The 12074-nt window shown below is 46.6% G+C and overlaps 1 protein-coding gene across 1 annotated transcript in view; it reads left to right on the top strand.

Annotated features, from left to right (window-relative positions):
- Positions 1–12074, top strand: part of LOC113460377 (uncharacterized) — a 129201-nt gene that overhangs the window by 95377 nt on the left and 21750 nt on the right. The gene's annotated exons all lie outside the window — the stretch shown is intronic.

Genomic DNA, 12074 nt, shown 5'->3' with positions numbered 1-12074 from the left:
GGAGGGCCCACACTGGGGCAGGGGGAGGCCTGAAGGGGGCTGTGACCCTGTGGGAAACCTGTGCTGGAGCAGGGGCCTGGCAGGAGCTGTGGCCCCAGGGAGGGAGGAGCCCACAGTGAGCAGGTTTGCTGGCAGGAGTGGTGACCCCATGGAGAACCCACTCTGGAGCAGTGTGCTCCTGAAGGACTGCACCCTGAGGGAGGGACCATGCTGGAGCAGAAGAGCTGAAACCCAGGGAAGGACTTACATTTGGAAAGTTTGTGGAGACTGTCTCCTGTTGGAGGGACCCCACACAGGATCTGGAGAAGAGTGTGAGGAGTCCTCCCCCTGAGGAGGAGGGAGCAGCAGAGACAATGTGTGATGAGCTGGCCACAAACCCCACTCTCATCCCCCTGCACTTCTGGATGGGAGGAGGCAGATAAAATCGGAAGTGGAATTGATCCCAGGAAGAGGGAGAAGTGAGGGAAGGTATTTTATTATTTGGTTTTACTTCTCATCAGCCTACTCTGACTTTTGTTTGGGAATAAATTAAATTAGTTTGCCCAAGTTCAGTCTGTTTTGCCCAAGTAGCTAGTGGAAAGCGCTGTCATTATGATTGGAGAAATGCTAAGAGTTTCTATCCTGACTTCCTTCTTCCAGTCAATACTTTACCCACAGCTTGTTTAATTTTTCTAGTTTTGAGCATGACATAACCATGCTCAAATCTCTTTACCACATTAAGGACATCTCTGGGCTGGATCTTTGGGAATTAAATCACTCTCTTATTCTGTTTACACTAAAATTTCATTTATAAGGTATATTTATAAAATCTGCTGGCATAAGCTTCTTTTTCCCTTTTGACCTTGTGCATCAGAGTCATATTCTGTAATATAGATGCACATAGAGCATCCTTGCAGGAAACTGTAGAGAGCAATTCAGAGTTCTAGTCCTCTGGTAAAGACTGATCCATGAGTAAGTGTCCTTGCTGTATGCCCTAACCTCACAAAGGAACAGGCAATGAAACATGATCAGATTACCAGGGGTTTGGAATAGCCTTATCATGTGCTATTAACTATCCCACACCTCTGTCGCTGTTGCAGATATGCAGAAAAAGAAATATTGCTGCCTCTGAATCACAGAATCCTAGAATCATTGAATCATTGAACCATTGAATCATTGAATAGGATATTCTGAGTTGGAAGGGACTTACAAGAATCATCAAATTCCAACTCCTGGCCCTGCACAGGATCATTCCCAAGAATCACACCATGGGCTCAGGAGTGTTGTCCAAATTCTTCTTCAACTCTGATAGGCTTTGTGCTGTGACCACTTCCTGGGGAGCCTGTCTCAGTGCCCAACCACACTCTGGGTGAAGAACCCTTCTCTAATATTCAGCCTAAACCTCCCCTGACACAACTTCAGGCCATTCCCTCTGGTCCTGTCACTGGGCACCACAGAGAAGAGATGTGTCTGGCCCCCCTCTTCCCCTCAGGAGGAAGCTGTAGACTGCTAAGAGGGCTCCTCCAGACAGAACAAACCAAGTGACCTCAGGTATTCCATGGATATGTTCCCTTCTAGATCCTTCGTAAATTTTGTAGACCTCCTTTGGATGCTTTCTAATATCTTGTTTTTATTGTGGTGGCCAAAAGTTGTGAGAGAAAACACTCACCAAGAGAAGAGCTAAAGGATCACTGTTAAGACAAAATATAAGCTGAAGAGCACACAGTTGTTTCTGCTCTGAGTCCTAAAACTTGATTTACGAGCTTTAGTGGTCCATAGGCATTCAGATTTCTCAATGAGTGTCTAGAAAGGTATTTATTATGGAAACTGAAATTGATAAAGTTCTAAAAGCAAGTAAAAAAGAAACATTGAATGGAAATTTAAATTCTCACTTTTCTTCATACTTATACTGTTTTTAAATGCACACATGCAACTTAGGAGTTTCATGGTCATTGTTTTGACTTTGAAATAAAATTGTTACCAAATTATTCAAGGTAGGCTTTTCCATATGCAGTTCAAACAACAAACTGAAACCACCTATGTCCACAAAAAGAAAAAAGGATAGAAAAAAGCCAGATTTATCACTGTCAGGCTTTGGGAAGTGTTGCTTACTAATACATGTTGTAGATCAAGTCTATGTCAATATTTTCTTTGCGGTTCTTCAAATTGCATGTAATGCTGGTCAAAGGAGACACCAGTTCCACATCACTCTGCATGGAGGCAGGTTGCATGCTGAGCATAGAATCACAGAACCATCTGAGTTGGAAAAGACCCTTAAGATCCTCAAGTCCAGCTGTTAACACAGCATTGCCAAGTCTCACTAGACCATGTGTCAAAGTGCCACATCTTCACATTTTTTAAATACCTCCTGAAATGGAGACACAACCACCTTCCTTGGAAGCTTTTTCCAAAGCTTGAGAGCATTTTCCATGAAGAAAATCCTAATATTCAATCTAAACATTTCTGGAATACATCATCATAACACAAGGATCCAAACAGAAATGCTAATGGTTACTCAGTGCACCAGATAGCAGCTGGGAAAGCTAAATTATAGGATGAGATATTAGAATGGTTAATCTTAACTGAAAAAAGCCTTGGTTGGTTCTCTAATTCAAAATTCATCCTTCAAGAAATGAGTCTATAAAACAAACCTTTTCCTGAGCCTAAACTTTCAGACCCTTAGAATGTACAAGCTCTCCTGAGATAATGTGTCAAGGTTATTTGTCTCTCCAGACAGATAGCCAATCTATTTTCTTTGCATTCACACTCCAAAGACAATTTAAAAAAAACTTTAAAAGTATGAAGTAAAACAGTGGGTACATAAAGTCTAGGCCTTTATGTCAAGTAAGAGGGTGCAAGTTTTGAATTGTTATTTGATGAAGAGTTTCTATTGCCCCTTTCTCACAGCCTATATGTAGGTTCAAAAATCAAGAGTTTTGAATGCTTTCTTATCACTGCACCTGCTTCATCTGCCCCTCATATATGACATGTATCTCAATAGAAAGAGCCCAGGTTTCAAAGGGTTGAAAATTTCATTGTTATTATTTCATAATATAACTTGAAACCTGTGGGCAGAGGAGGGTCTTTTGCTGATGCCCCACTATTCTATGCAGGCTATACAAAAGCGCTCATGAAAACCATCCTCTGTTATTAGCCAGAGGAAGCACTTAGAAAAAAAACTAAGTTACTAAAAGACTTTAAAACAAAAGAGGTGGGAGCCCACAATTTCCACTCGCACCCAAGTCTTGTTATCTCCACTGAGGACCTCAGGGGTCAGTACTTCTCCACTTTCAGGGTTCAAATCTGCACATAAATGCAGTCTAAAACAGAATAAGGGGGGATGGAAGGAGGAAAGATCTTTTGATTTAAGAAAATCATGGAAGCATTGAATCAGCAGGCTGCCAATAGTAACTAAAATATCCATTCCGGCGAGATCACAGCTCTTTGCTCACCTCTCTTCTACCTCTCTAACCTATTGCTATCTACAGGGACTAATTCAAAGATGCTCCTCTCATTCGTCTTATCAGGGTTAACTAGGATCAGATCATGAGTGAAGACTCCCTTTTAAAACTTGCTTCTTTCATTACAATGCTCTGAAATAATTTTTCTAGCCTCTGTCCACAGACTGAAACCTTCCCATCCCTTTGCTGCCTAACATTGAAGAAATTAAAATAAATCTCCTAGGTGTCTCTGTGCTTGCAAAGATGCAGTCACTCACTGCCAGTCCCTACCATTTACACTCATCCCAGAGGTTACTGGCAGTCCAAGTGCCAACCATAAATAAATCCCATTCCTAAGGTTGTTTTTGCTTCTTTCTTTTTCTACCCTGATCTTTGCAGCATGTAGCTGGAGATTGTGATCCTTCTGTGCTCTGTCAGTGTACACCATGAGTGTGCAGGAGGACTGGCTTGTATCGCAGCTGACTGACACTTTGGGTGCTGGGTGCTGAGCACTCTAGGGTGCTGAGCTGCTTAGGACTGAGGGATCCAGTACCAGGCTCAACAGACCGTTATTCCTCTCTTTACTTGGAAGAAATTTTTTTCTGAACTGCAGGGACAAAGGCAGCTGCCCCTTTGGAAGGGCTGCCTTGTCACCACCCCCTTTCTTCAGACGCAGTTTGCCCCTGCAGTGATCGCAGCGGTGTCACACAAAGCTGATGTCATGGGAGCTTGCTGCTCCCATGGGATGCTGCTCTCATTTTGGTGTGCTACCAGCACTGGCTGGAGGCTCCTAGCTTTACCCAGGGCAAGTGATCTCAGTGCTGTGGGGGCTGGCTGAAGGTGACAATCACAAATTCATCCAGTTCCTAGTTGCAGAAGTAGTGGACAAGTCCTTTGACCTCTCCATAAGGTGGGCCCCCTAAAAGTCAAGATCTTAATGCTTCCCCTGCAGTGGAGGGGAAAGAGGATGAAATAAGGACACTCATGGTGTTTGAGGTTCTGGACTGCAGGCCATCCTAAGCCCAGGTAGCTAAGGCTTGTCTGTAGTGAACTCTTGGCTTGAGCTATGTTAAATAATTCTGCTGCTCTTGAGTCACCTAGTAAGGGTTTCTCTCCAAGTCCCAGAACTCAGATCTGCAGGATTTCTCACCCAAGCACACTGAAACCCCGGGGTAGGAATTGCTGGTCCAGCGCCTTCCTGCAGTGCATCAATAGATGGCAGCAGGCAGTTCCTCCAGGAGCAGTCCTTAAAGCAGCGGCTGCAGCAGCAGTCAGTGATGATCTTCCCTTGCAATGGTTTGAGATTTAAATCTGCCTGCAGACACTTTTTAGGATGCTGTCCCCATGAAAAGTAAAATGTGTTGGTTCTCAGGTACGGTGTATGTTACAGTAGTATGAAAGCAGCAAATAAGTATTGGCCTCTAACTCTATAGTATTGTAAGAAGATTAAATATTTGGAACCCAAGAGATTTTGTGCTACATTCAGCTGCTTTCTTGGCAGTCTTGAGTGTTCACAAATCCCACTTCTTTCATTCCTTCTTGAGTTGGATAACTTGGCAAAACTCTGGCAGGGGGATATACTATTCTAAGAAGACAAATCACAGGTAGATTCCATGAATTTAAGATAGAGGAAAAAAAACACGCCTTAAAGAAGGGTATTGTGCTTCATGGACTCACATGCTCCCTTTCATTCTGAATATTTCAATTGTGAGTTTTACACAGAGGTTGGTTGTTAAACCATGTCAGTCTCAAGCAATGAGCAATAGCTGCAAGTTGTGTTAAAAATGAAGCTCAAATTCCACATGGAAGACTATAGACTTAGATCAAGTGTTTGGCCAAATCAATCCCCTATTCACTGAAAAAAAATTAATGTAGGAGAACTTTTGGTATGTCTAACACTCATAATGACATGGCACAGAGCTGATCCTGCTCACTCACTGGGAGCTGCAGTAGCTGGAATTTTACTATGGGCCCAAGTCAGAGCTGGCAAAAACTCTTTTGCTTGAGGGAGCTTTGTGCTGCAAGGCATTGTGCCCATAGTTTGAAGGTATAGCTTTGTTTAGTTCTTCTTAATGAATAGTTGTACATTTCAGAATGGTTGTGTTGAAGATTACCTGTAGTGACCAGAGTGATGGAGGAAAGTTTTAATGCTCCATCTATGGAATGGAACCCCACTGTGTTTTTCCACAATGACCCCCTCTTGTGTTTTAGTCTTATGTGAGACTAAAAGGCTATGTAAGCTATCAAGCTGATGGTTAATGGCCAAGCTTTTGCCTTGCAAACAGTATTAGCAGACCCTTTATCAAGAGGACGTGATGTCTCTGTGAACTGGCTCCAGTGTCTCAGGCACCAATTCATCATGGTCATTTACTGTGAAAACAGCAAATCTCAGTCTGCAGTGCAATAAAATGTTTTGCTTCCCAGATCTGTGCAATCTCCAGAGAGACAAAAAAAAGAAATTTAAAATCAAGTTTTCATGTGAAATGATGTAAACATAAAATTCAATTAAAGTCAAGGTGAGCTGTTGTCCTGGGGTGACGTTATGATGCTTGTATATCCCCATTCATCTGTTCTGTGCCTGTAAGACCGGCACTGAAGAGTGGAAGTTTGTTTGGGTTTCTCTTATCAGGACACAGAGACAAGCAGTACACAGAGCTGTTTTTTATTTACTTCCAGCTTTGGGCTTGCTGCTTTTGCTTGCTGCTTTTGCTTGCTCTCTTTTTCTGCTCTTGCTTCTGCTCTGCTTTCTGCCTCTGCTTATTAGCTAGTTCTAGCTAAACAGTCCACATTGCTTCCTGGACTGTTTCTCCTCTCCTGTTCCTGTGACCATCTCGAACCTGCTCCGGACTGGGACCCGGGAACACCAAGGGTTCGGCTGCAGCGGCTGGCCCAGCGCCGGAGGGACTGAGAACAGAGCAACCACCCCCGAAAGAGACTTTCTGATTTTGCCATCTTTCTCAGAGCGGTGTCATCGGGTATTGTTCATTTTGTGTGCTGGGGGGTGCGGGGCCAGTCAAATAAACAGGTTCTTTCCACCTCTCTCCGAGGAATTTTTTCCCGAACCGGTTGGGGGGAGGGGCCGTGTGGGTTTCGCTTTCTGGAGGGGCCCTCCTTTGCAGATTCTTTAACAAATTTGCCCTAAACCAGTACAAATTTTTGGCGCCCAACGTGGGGCAAGAGAGAGAGTGGAAAAACCCTGTTTTGACTGCATTTTGGCTGCCATTACTCTGTGTTCGTTTAAATCAGCTAATAGCCATGCTTTTTGGATTCATAATGTCTGTTGGGGTGAAGGTTTGCATGCATTTCTGGTCCCTAGGGTTTTTTGAGATTTTAATACCTCTCTGGTCCCTAGGCTTATTTTCCTATCCAGAAATAGCTTTAGTATTGCCCCTAATACGTAGTTTTTACATCAGAGGGGCTGTGACCAGAATAGCTATCCTGCTGGGTTTGGTGGCAATAATGTGCAAGAAGTTTATAAACATGCTGGGGTCTGCTCCAGATATGAATGGTTCATGGCTATGGTTATGCATCCAGTTTGTCGCAGGAGGAGCAGGAGGGAATGAGGTTTTTCAGCCTCTGCTTTCCTCCTTCTCCTATGAATCAGTTGCATCACTAGTGAAGGATGTTCAGTTTCCCCTCAATGTTAAAGAAACCATCTTCCTGGTATTCAATCTGGTAACCTTCCTCTATACAGCCTGCTGCTTCTCTAGAATGAGGGCTGAGATTTCTAGACGGGCTGATGAGACCCCTGACTCAGGAGTAAACCCTGATGTGGAAAATCCTAAGTGGTGTGGGAAATGGGAGGATATGGGCCAAATCCTGAAGGAATTCTCTGACCCTATAGTGTGGGATTTTCCTCATGAACAAATTCAGAACCCAGCTGAGGTGGGGAAATATCTGAAAGAGAAGTACCAGGATGAGCCTAAGCAGAGGAAGGTCATTGCAGTGAGCTGGGCCCTGGCATATGCTTATCGCACACTGCTAGATACTCTAGGGCAGCAGACAGAGGCTGGGGAGCAGGAAGATAAATCAGCAACTGTCCCGGTGACTCAGGCTGTAGCTAACACTCCAGGCTCGAAGCCAGCATCTAAACCCATGGCTGTTGCTACCAGCACTAGAAGTGGGAAATGCACAGCCAAGACCAATCGACCAGTGGACGATGATGATGATGCAGGAGAAGGAACGTCAGTGCCTCCTGATGTAAAGTCAGGAGTCAAAGCAGCAGGTGCAAGATCAGATGCCAATACTGAGTCCTTCTCCCTGAAGGACCTTCGTGGCCTACGGAAGGATTACACTCGAAGGTCTGATGAATCCATAATTAGTTGGCTGGTCCGTCTCTGGGATGCTGCAGGTGAGGCTACCGTTTTGGATGGCACTGAAGCCAGGCATTTGGGATCCCTGTCACAGGATACTGTCATAGACCAAGGAATGATGAGGGGGGCTAACTCTCACAGCCTCTGGGAACGGGTCCTAAGAAGTGTGGCAGAAAGATACCTGTGTGCAGACGATCTCTATATGCAGCAGACTCAGTGGAAGACAATAGAGCAAGGGATCCAAAGCCTGAGAGAAATGGCCGTGGCTGAGATTATCTTCTCAGATGATGTAACAACTAGGAACCCAGACTTAGTACCATGCACGTCTGTGATGTGGCGAAAACTCGTACGACTCCGGCCACAAGAATATGCTTCTGCCTTAGCCATCATGAAGAGGGATGAGAGGGGTGAGACTGTGCTTGACATGGCAAGGAAGCTCCGAGCATATGCAGATGCTGTACATGGCCCGACCCATGCCAGAATCGCAGCGGTAGAAACACGTCTGCAGAACTTAGAGGATAAGATAGAGGAGAACCATAAGAAGCTTAGAGAGGAGATTAAAGAAGACCTTCTCCAAATTTCAGCAGTACAGATCCGAGGTTCCGGTATCCAAGGCAGACGTTTCCAAGATGGTGAGAGAAGATACACCCCACGAGCTGAGCTGTGGTTTTACCTGCGTGATTGTGGGGAAAACATGAGAAGGTGGGATAGGAAACCTACCGCTGTTTTAGCACGACGGGTGCGTGAACTGAAGGAAGCCACCAGGAGGAAAGCAGCTCCAGTTGCCCGTAGCCGAACGGCCAGGTATGATGATGATGACATGTCTGATCTCCTCGAAGGAACATCCAAAACATACACCCAGGGAAATAATGATAACCAGGCTTAGAGGGGCCCTGCCTCTAGCCAGGTAGAGGCCAGGGAAAATCGTGTCTTCTGGTCTGTGTGGATTCGTTGGCCTGGCACATCGGAACCACAAGAGTATAAAGCTTTGGTCGACACTGGTGCGCAGTGCACGTTAATCCCATCAAGACATGTGGGGACAGAGTCTGTTTCTATTGCTGGTGTGACAGGGGGCTCCCAGGATTTCACTTTGGTGGAAGCTGATGTGAGCCTAACGGGAAATGAGTGGAAGAAGCATCCTATTGTGACTGGCCCAGAGGCCCCATGTATTTTGGGCATAGACTACCTTCGAAGTGGGTACTTCAAAGACCCAAAAGGACTCAGATGGGCATTTGGAATAGCTGCTGTAGAGACAGAGGGCATCCAGCAATTGAACACCTTGCCTGGGTTGTCTGAGAATCCATCTGCAGTAGGATGCCTGATGGGAGAAGAGCAACGAGTGCCAATTGCCACTTCCATAGTGCATCGACGGCAGTATAGAACCACTCGAGATGCTGTGATCCCCATCCATAAGATGATCCGAGAGCTGGAGAGCCAAGGGGTGGTCAGCAAGACCCACTCACCCTTCAACAGCCCCATTTGGCCGGTGCGAAAATCTGAAGGAGAATGGAGATTGACTGTGGACTATCGTGCATTGAATGAAGTGACTCCACCACTGAGTGCTGCTGTGCCAGACATATTAGAGCTCCAGTATGAGCTTGAGTCCAAGGCAGCAAGGTGGTACGCCACTATAGACATAGCCAATGCATTTTTCTCCATTCCTCTGGCAGCAGAATGCAGGCCTCAGTTTGCCTTCACATGGAGGGGAGTGCAGTACACCTGGAACCCATTGCCCCAGGGGTGGAAGCACAGCCCCACCATCTGCCATGGACTGATCCAGACTGCACTGGAAAAGGGTGAGGCTCCAGAACATCTGCAGTATATTGATGACATCATTGTGTGGGGGAACACAGCTGCGGAAGTGTTCGAGAAAGGGAAGGAAATTATCCAGATCCTCCCGGGAGCTGGTTTCGCCATTAAAAAGAGCAAAGTAAAGGGACCAGCTCGTGAGATTCAATTCCTGGGAGTGAAGTGGCAAGATGGACGGCGTCAGATTCCTACAGATGTCATCAAGAAGATCACAGCAATGTCTCCACCCACCAATAAGAAAGAGACACAAGCTTTCTTGGGTGCAATAGGTTTTTGGAGGATGCATATTCCTGAGTACAGTCAGATCGTGAGCCCTCTCTACCTGGTCACCCGCAAGAAGAACAATTTCCAGTGGGGCCCTGAGCAGCAACAGGCCTTTGTCCAGATCAAGCAGGAGATTGCTCATGCAGTAGCCCTTGGCCCAGTCAGGACAGGACCAGAGGTGAAGAATGTGCTCTACTCTGCAGCCGGGAACCATGGCTTGTCCTGGAGCCTTTGGCAGAAGGTGCCTGAGGAGACTCGGGGTCGACCACTGGGATTTTGGAGTCGAAGCTACAGAGGGGCTGAAGCCAACTATACTCCAACAGAGAAAGAAATCCTGGCTGCCTATGAAGGAGTCCATGCTGCTTCGGAGGTAATAGGCACTGAAGCACAACTCCTCCTGGCACCCCGACTACCGGTGCTGGGGTGGATGTTCAAAGGCAAGGTTCCTTCCACTCACCATGCCACCAGTGCTACATGGAGCAAGTGGATTGCTCTCATCACTCAGCGCGCCCGTATAGGTAAACTGAATCGCCCTGGGATTTTGGAGGTCATTACAAATTGGCCCGAAGGTGAGAATTTTGGTGTCACAGATGAAGAGGAACAAGAACCAGTGACACGTGCTGAAGAGGCTCCTCCCTATAACAAACTGCCCCCAGAGGAAACCCGCTGCGCTCTTTTCACTGATGGTTCCTGTCGCATCGTAGGGATGAACCGGAAGTGGAAAGCAGCCGTATGGAGCCCCACACGACAGGTTGCACAAGCTACCGAAGGAGAAGGTGGATCAAGCCAATTTGCTGAACTCAAAGCTGTTCAACTGGCCCTAGACATTGCTGAGAGAGAGAAGTGGCCAAAGCTCTACCTCTACACTGATTCATGGATGGTAGGCAATGCTCTGTGGGGATGGCTGGAGAGGTGGAAAAAGGCTAACTGGCAGCGTAGAGGGAAACCAATTTGGGCTGCTGGTGAGTGGAAAAACATTGCTACCAGGGTAGGGAGGCTACCTGTGAAAGTCCGCCATGTAGATGCCCATGTACCCAAGAGTAGGGCCACCGAGGAGCACCAAAACAATGAGCAGGTAGACCAAGCTGCAAAGATAGGGGTGTCCAAAATAGACCTAGATTGGGAACATAAGGGAGAGTTATTCCTAGCTCGATGGGCCCATGATGCCTCAGGCCACCAGGGCAGAGATGCCACCTATAAGTGGGCACGAGACCGAGGGGTGGATCTAACCATGGACAGTATTTCTCAGGTTATCCATGACTGTGAGACGTGTGCTGCCATCAAGCAGGCCAAGCGACTGAAGCCCCTCTGGTACGGTGGGCGGTGGTCCAAGTACAAGTATGGGGAGGCCTGGCAGATTGACTACATCACACTGCCCCAGACACGCCAGGGCAAGCGCTACGTGCTGACCATGGTGGAGGCCACCACTGGATGGCTGGAAACCTACCCTGTGCCTCATGCTACAGCCCGGAACACCATCCTGGGCCTGGAAAAGCAAGTTCTGTGGAGACATGGCACCCCTGAGAGGATCGAGTCAGACAATGGGACTCATTTCAAGAACAGCCTTATCAACACCTGGGCTAGGGAACATGGCATTGAGTGGGTGTACCATATTCCCTACCATGCACCAGCTGCAGGGAAAGTGGAGAGGTACAATGGACTACTAAAAACCCAGTTGAAAGCTTTGGGTGGGGGATCTTTCAAGAATTGGGAGCAGCATCTGGCAAAAGCCACCTGGTTAGTTAACACCCGAGGTTCCACCAACCGAGCAGGTCCTGCCCAGTCTGAGTCCCTGAATGTAATAGAAGGGGACAAAGTCCCAGTGGTACATATCAGAGGTTTGTTAGGGAAGACTGTGTGGATCAATTCTGCCTCGAGTACAGACAAACCCATTTGTGGGGTTGTCTTTGCTCAGGGACCAGGTTGCACGTGGTGGATAATGCAAAGAGATGGAACAACACAATATGTACCTCAGGGAGATCTGATTGTGGGGTAAGAATGATGTTATCACTGTTCATTGGATGTTACTGCCATTGTCTGTACATTAAACCATACAGACATGAGATAGAAGGAAATGTGTAAGAGTTGAAGGTCTGGGCAAGTGGAAGATGGAGAAGGAAATGTGTAAGTGTCGAAGGTCTGAGCAAGTGATAGATGGAGCTTTAAGTGACTAAAGTGAAAAGGGGGAATCCTGCAGCTCTGTAATATAGGGCCTGGATTCAGTGGTCCAGTGTGGGGATGTGATGAAGGCATGATGGGTATTGCTTGT

This window comes from Zonotrichia albicollis, chromosome 4 (assembly GCF_047830755.1).
Source record: "Zonotrichia albicollis isolate bZonAlb1 chromosome 4, bZonAlb1.hap1, whole genome shotgun sequence".
NCBI lineage: Eukaryota > Metazoa > Chordata > Aves > Passeriformes > Passerellidae > Zonotrichia > Zonotrichia albicollis.
This window is presented reverse-complemented; position numbering and strand designations above follow the sequence as displayed.